Below are 6,521 nucleotides of genomic sequence, written 5' to 3' on the forward strand. Positions count from 1 at the left end.
TAGATCAGAGAAATTAATAACATCAAATTGCAGCCCAAAGTGATTTATACATTTGAATTCCTGACCATATTCAAGCCTATTCCAGTGACAGATTTGATCATCCTCCTGTTTCATTGCTGTAAAAATATGCATTTCCTTTTTGTCTTACTGGAAGTTTTCACCAAGAAGCAACTCTTCAACCAGGAATTCCCAAACATTAGACCAATGGACTTCTGCTTACCCTCAGAATGTCCCATGGACCACAATGCAGCCCCATCATCCAAACTTTGATTTTAAAAAATCAATTTTTTCTGTTCTGTGCGGTTCCATAAGCCATGTTACCACAGCCTGCTGGCTCTGTTCGGGAGACAGCACTAAGAGTAAGATCAATAGCATTAGCATACTTGACAGCCTTCAAGTTTTTGTTCCTAAGAGAGGGGGAGAGCAGGTTTTCCCTGTTTTGATGCTCCATTCTCAGGCTGGTCCCTGGGCTCCTTTCCTTGTCCCTCTCCCTTATTTTTTCCAACAAATAATAATACAGGAAAAAGCTACACAGCAATGATTCCCTATCAAAAAGGTTACCCATGCAGAATTTTTGAGTTACTCTTCAGATACCTCCCCCACCCCTTTTTCCTCTTGCCAATTATGATGTACTTAAGATTAAAGTATGATTTTTTTTCTTTGAAGAAGAGATGAATGTGTTTTCCCACTTTACTAATTACAACATGATATATGAGGCAGAAAGCCTTGCGAGAGGTAGCACAGCATGCAAGTACAGATGAATAATAATTAGGCTCACATGTTTTAGAAATTAAGATTTTTATTAGAAGGCTGTTATTTGAAAGTTTTAGTGCTGTGTGTAAGTGCAGTTAATATAAGTGGGCTTTTTTTCTTTTTTTAAATCCAATCAACCAAGTCTTGCTTATAACATAGGGGCTTCAACTAACTCTCAGTAAATTCAAAAACTTCCACTGACTTCAAAGGGAGTTGACTCAAGCCCTAGAAAAAGGATTTGTAAAAGTGATTAGTGTCAGGGCTTTGTTTTAGAGCTAAATTGTAACTAACCACAAAAAATGGTTTTATTATAAAGATTTAATATACATCTGGGAATAAGAATTTCTCTTCCAGTTATTGTAAGACACCCAACACCAAGGGAGAAAGGAGAGTCCTATCACTTTGCTACAACCCACCCTTTCTTCATTGTTGGTAAGTTTGTGCTGTCTTTCAGCAATACAACAGCATAACAGAACAGTATTTGTGCTACTAAAGTGTTGTACATCTCCGGGAGCATACTGGGAGTGAAGCCCTAGAAAGATGACTAGCCAGATTATGCAAACCCATCTTTTCCAGCAGGCATAGGACAACATGTATCCTTAGCTTCACTCATCTAACCTTAAGAAAAGAACAAAAAACATTGTTGTCCCCAGGTGAAGTCCCTATACTAAATCCCCTCTATTCCTACACCCCAGTGTTTCCATGAATTATAAAGCTATTCAGCACAGCAGAAGGTTGATTACACCAAGCAGGAGCACCAGAGACTCTTGGTTTGGCTGTGCTGATCCAAACTGCCCTTCTCACTTTAAGCTGCCAATTCTCTGAATGAGTTACTTCACGTAACTGGAGTTAGATATTCCTCAGTTGTGAACAGTATCCTCACCATACATGTTTCAGGCACTGTATCTCTTGCCTCCCCATTCTCCTTCAGTCTTGTATAGATCCAGCTCAAGGCTCACTATTAATTTAATCCCCTTATCCTGCACCCAGATCTGTACCCACAGGGAAACATACAGGTCTCAATAAAGATTGCAAGGTCTGCCAGCACTGAGTAGATTCTAGGACAAGGGACTCCAATATTATTCATTGCTTTAAGCCAAGCCTACCTTTTAGCATTAAAGAAAACTGCCTGGCAGTTTCTTAACTAAAAGACCTTGAGAAACAGATTTTTAAAATGCTGTAAAAAAATTAATCTGAGCAACCAAGACAGCATTTGTGAATACTGAAAGTTCACAAGTTATGATTTATAGGTGTAATTACTGAAAACTTAAATTGTCAGTATGGACACACTCAGTCTGCAACCCACGGTGAGAACTCCTTCAAGCCTTGTATACCAACCCAAACCAACCTTAAACCAAGGAGGTCAGGCACTGATACTGGTATAATAGCAGTAGCACAGCGTTCAGAGTGCTCTTTGCAGACCACAGTGAAGCCTGGGTTGCGACACGTGGTGTTACAAGCATCCACTCTAGTTCAAAGCTAGTTTTGGGCACACAGCACCTTTCACAGCAGTACAGGTACAGCAGGTGGCAACATATGAAAAAGCGCATCTCTAACAGTGCTTTATTTATACTGCGAGCATTTCCAAGTATTTAATGCTTTAAGTGTAAAAAAAAAAGTCTGGAAGAAAGAAGAAACAGCACAAATGATAGCTATGTGCTTAAGCTACTATGTTCAAGTCCAGGTTCAAGCCTTCTCAAATTCTGTCGATGTGTCAATTTGGGTTCAGCTTAAAGATCCAGAAGTGACAGTGTGGGGAGCTGACCAGAGACCTGCAGCCACAGCATAACACGAGCTGTACGCCGGGTCACGCTGAGCAGCAGGCAGGGTAAAACGTCTGCATTTGAACCTGAAAACGCTGGTGATGCCCACAGCTTTGAATACGCTTTTGTTGTAAAATCAAATTAGCATAGTCATTCTCAAATGCATTTCTTCCTAATAAGATCTCCAGAAACAGCATGACACTGACAAGTATACTGACATACAAGAGCTTTCTACCCACCGCTCCTCGAAAGGAGGTATTTAACTCTGCTGGGAATCAAGGGCTTCTCCATGTCTGTTTGCAGTAGGTTAACTATTGATTTTAACTGCTTAAAGTTTAACAGAGCTTTAGTAAATTTCATATCGATCTATTAAACTTAATCATTATTGGTTTTATGGGTTCTGTTAAAACATATAGTGGCCAGGTGTCCCAGTCAATACCTCTATACTGTTTTCAATTAACTCACTTCAGGGGAAAAAAAAAATCTATGGAACATATCACTGGATATTTATTTTGCTAGTCCACGTCTTGACTGCTTATGCAACTGACCAAATCAATTTTTAAAACAATGTAACACAGATGCAAACTATCATTGAAATTCAGGAGGAGTCTTCCGGTATTAACTGCTTAAGGTTGCACTAAACATACGAAGCAATGCAAACACCAATAATCTGTTTTAGTTCATTCCCAGTTTCATTTTCTCAAAAGATTATGGTGTACACATATTTGTTTGCACTGCATTGTGGATCCTTCATAAAAAAAGAGTTCTGAGCTTACCAAGTGGAATTAAAAAATGGTGTTAGACATTGCAGCAGCTCTGCCAATAACAGGAAAGAGAAGATTTGCTCAGTGTCTAAAATGCCTACATGGCATGAGGGAAAGCCATCTTAATTTAAAACGGTGCAGTTCCAAAGTGGTTTTTTTGTTGTTGCTGTTTTTAAGATACCACATTTCTTTGCTAGCTTTCATGGAAATTATTCTCCTTTGTTACAAAGATGGGGAAAAAACATCCTTTTCTCTCATTCAGGACCACACTAGTATTGTCAAAGATCTTTCTTATGGTTTATTTCAGCCAATGAAAGTGTGGCCTGCCAGTTTCACATCAAGCTTATCACAGCTGGTACAAATCATTCCTGTCCATCACAGCTGCAATATACCTCAGTCATCCCCTGAAATCTAGAGAGAATGCTTTAATCATTTTACTGACTTCTGCTGGTGTTCTGGCACTGCAGAACTATTAAGAAAAAGAAAAGTTCTACAACTAGGTCAGATGTATTGTTGGCATAATAAATCAGTTTGTTTAAAACCTGGTTTTATTCTACTTTGCAGTTTTGGAAAGTGCTAAAGGTACATACTTCAAGCTGCAGTATTTAAAAAGCAACTCCTTCCTATTTTTCTCATTTCCTTTCCTTTTGCCAGATCATACATGTTTTGAGTTTCATGATGCAAATCCAATTATGAAACAGCCTATGGGAATAACACATCTATTCAGAAGAGTCACTGGACAATTGAAGTGGACAAAATCTAACATAACCCTAACCTAGATTTTAAAATAGCTAGTTTCCAGAAGACTATTGTATCCACAGGTAAAGTGGGAGATACGTTTAATTTAATTTATGCCTTCTGTATTTGCCAACACAATTTATCTATTCAAGTTTGGGGAATGGCATTTTTAACCACATGAGTAGAACAAATCCAATTCTGTACCTACAATGCATTTTGCAAGTGAAAGAAGTGCCGATTGAGTCTATAAGCCTGGAGGCAAATGTTACCCCAGTTAAAACACAGTTAGAAAATGTACCTGTGTAAGTTACATGGTACAGTTTGCGTTGCCAGTGTTAAGAGATAAACTATCACAGAATATCCATTTCTTCAGTAAGTCAAGAGGAGAAAGAAGTGCAGAAGTGAAGATCCACAGAGCTGGCAGTAAATCCTGTAAAACAGTGATTTAGCAAAGATCCCCCACCTTTTTTTTTTTTTTTTAAAGAGATGAGTTACTAGGGGTTTGATCGCAAGTACATCAGACATGTTCCAGTAAATCTTTTTGCCTAACTTCCATAGTAAGAAAATGGACAAAATGAGAGCTAGCTCTGCTAGTCAAAGTTCTCCTTTAATTCTGTAAAGGTATGATTAGGCATTCAATTTCTCTTTTTTGTTTTGTGTACATTTTATAATATCTGTTCTGCAGCTGCCTTTCTTAGCTTTTATGTTATATTTGTATGTTCATTTAATCAGGACTTAAAGTGAACAAAATGATAAAAGTTCCATTCTCCCATATTTTCTGTAGGGAGAAGTTGACCATACTGCACAGATCAGAAAGCCAAAAGTCAAACTAACAGAACAGCCATCATCATTCAGAGCTCAGAGACTATCAGGTTTTTTATTGACTTTTATCTTGAACTAAAAACTCAGTTTTCTTATTACCTTCTGAGGAGCTCAGAATGGGTGTAGGTTTGTCTGTAGCTCAGAAACCACCCTCACAATGTCCTAAAAATGTGGAAATTGCTTATCGGAAAAGGATTACAGCTTTCCATGGCAGATCCAGGAGGCAATAAGATACCACTGCATTACCTCCTGTTTAATGTAGGATACCAGTTATTAACACAGCACAACCTACCGTTTTCATGATAATGGTTCTTTCAGTTGTAAAATTGTGAAAATTAAACTAAAGCATTCATTTTGCTAAGTGTATGAAGAGAAGTTGTAAATTAATATTCCTAAATAAACTAACAGGAGGGAAATAAAAGGTCTAAGTAAATTATTCTGGTTACCAGAGGAAAACAAAGCATGATAGAGTTGACTAATATGGAAAACAGGACCAGCTTCTTTATATGGTAAGGTTCCACTCTGAAAGTAGCTGATTATATCCGAATTAGAAAACCCCCATTGGAACTGAATGCGAGGATGTGAACTGGTTGTTGTGGAAGAGACTTGAATGTCACGACCATGGCAGACTACTTATGTCTTTCTCAAAGAAAAAGCTTCCAAAGCTCATGATACTTTGGGGGGGGCAGTTCTGTGGTTTGGTTTTTTTTTTAAAAAACAAACAAACAACAAGCCCCTCATTATATACCTATCAAGGTCATAGAAGTTACTGGAGGAAATGTGGGACAGGCCAAAGAAGTTTGAGGAACGGGTCCAGAGAAATTTTTATAAAGGGTTTCTTTGACAAAAATCCAGTTCTACACACAAACATTTTTAGGTAAAGACAATCACAGGGCCACAATAAATACATGAGATAGAGGATGTTTAACTGATGACATGTAAAGATTTTAAGCCAGGTGGAGACTCCAACTCCCCTTACAAAAGGAAACCAGACTGCAGGCACAAGAAAAATGACTGTCAGTAGTGGAAAAGGACATTTGAAGACTCATTGACAAGCTTTTGCAAATAAACTATTGAATTAACAGGCTTTCTCGTTTCACCTACTCTTATGGCTAGACAACTTGTGAATACACATCAACAGACATGCATTTCTTGATTTAAACAAACCAAACCCAAAAATATGACAATAAACTTATGCCCCTCTTTCCACCCCCTTCCACCTCTTCTGTTCCGATCATAAAAAAAATATATCACATACTTTTTTAATGGTGCAACCAGTTCCAGGAATCAAAACTGTTTGCTCAGAACCGAGACACGATCAGGCATATTTTCTCTTGCAGCCTAAGTTTTAAAGGGTTTAAAAGACAGCCAGATGGAATAAATTAGATGATCTTTGGCCTCTTTCAGAAAACAGTGACTCAATCTATCATAGAGCAACTCTCCAGATTATTTATTGGGATGCTTGTCTCCTAACAAAAACGTCAGCAAGCTTCTAATTGTGTTAGGTTCAGATAAAAGGAAGTTCCAGGTTGGCTCGAGCAAGAAGGCAGCTGAAGTCTGCTCTGCATTTAGCAACCATGAACCACAAAAGAAAAAATATGTGCTTACGTCTGTCTCCCGAGAGAGGCGATAAAATGCTTTAGCCACTATTAAAGCAGATTACCTCTCTCTTTAAGGAGGC

Source organism: Haliaeetus albicilla, chromosome 3 (genome assembly GCF_947461875.1).
Source record: "Haliaeetus albicilla chromosome 3, bHalAlb1.1, whole genome shotgun sequence".
Classification (NCBI taxonomy): Eukaryota; Metazoa; Chordata; class Aves; order Accipitriformes; family Accipitridae; genus Haliaeetus; species Haliaeetus albicilla.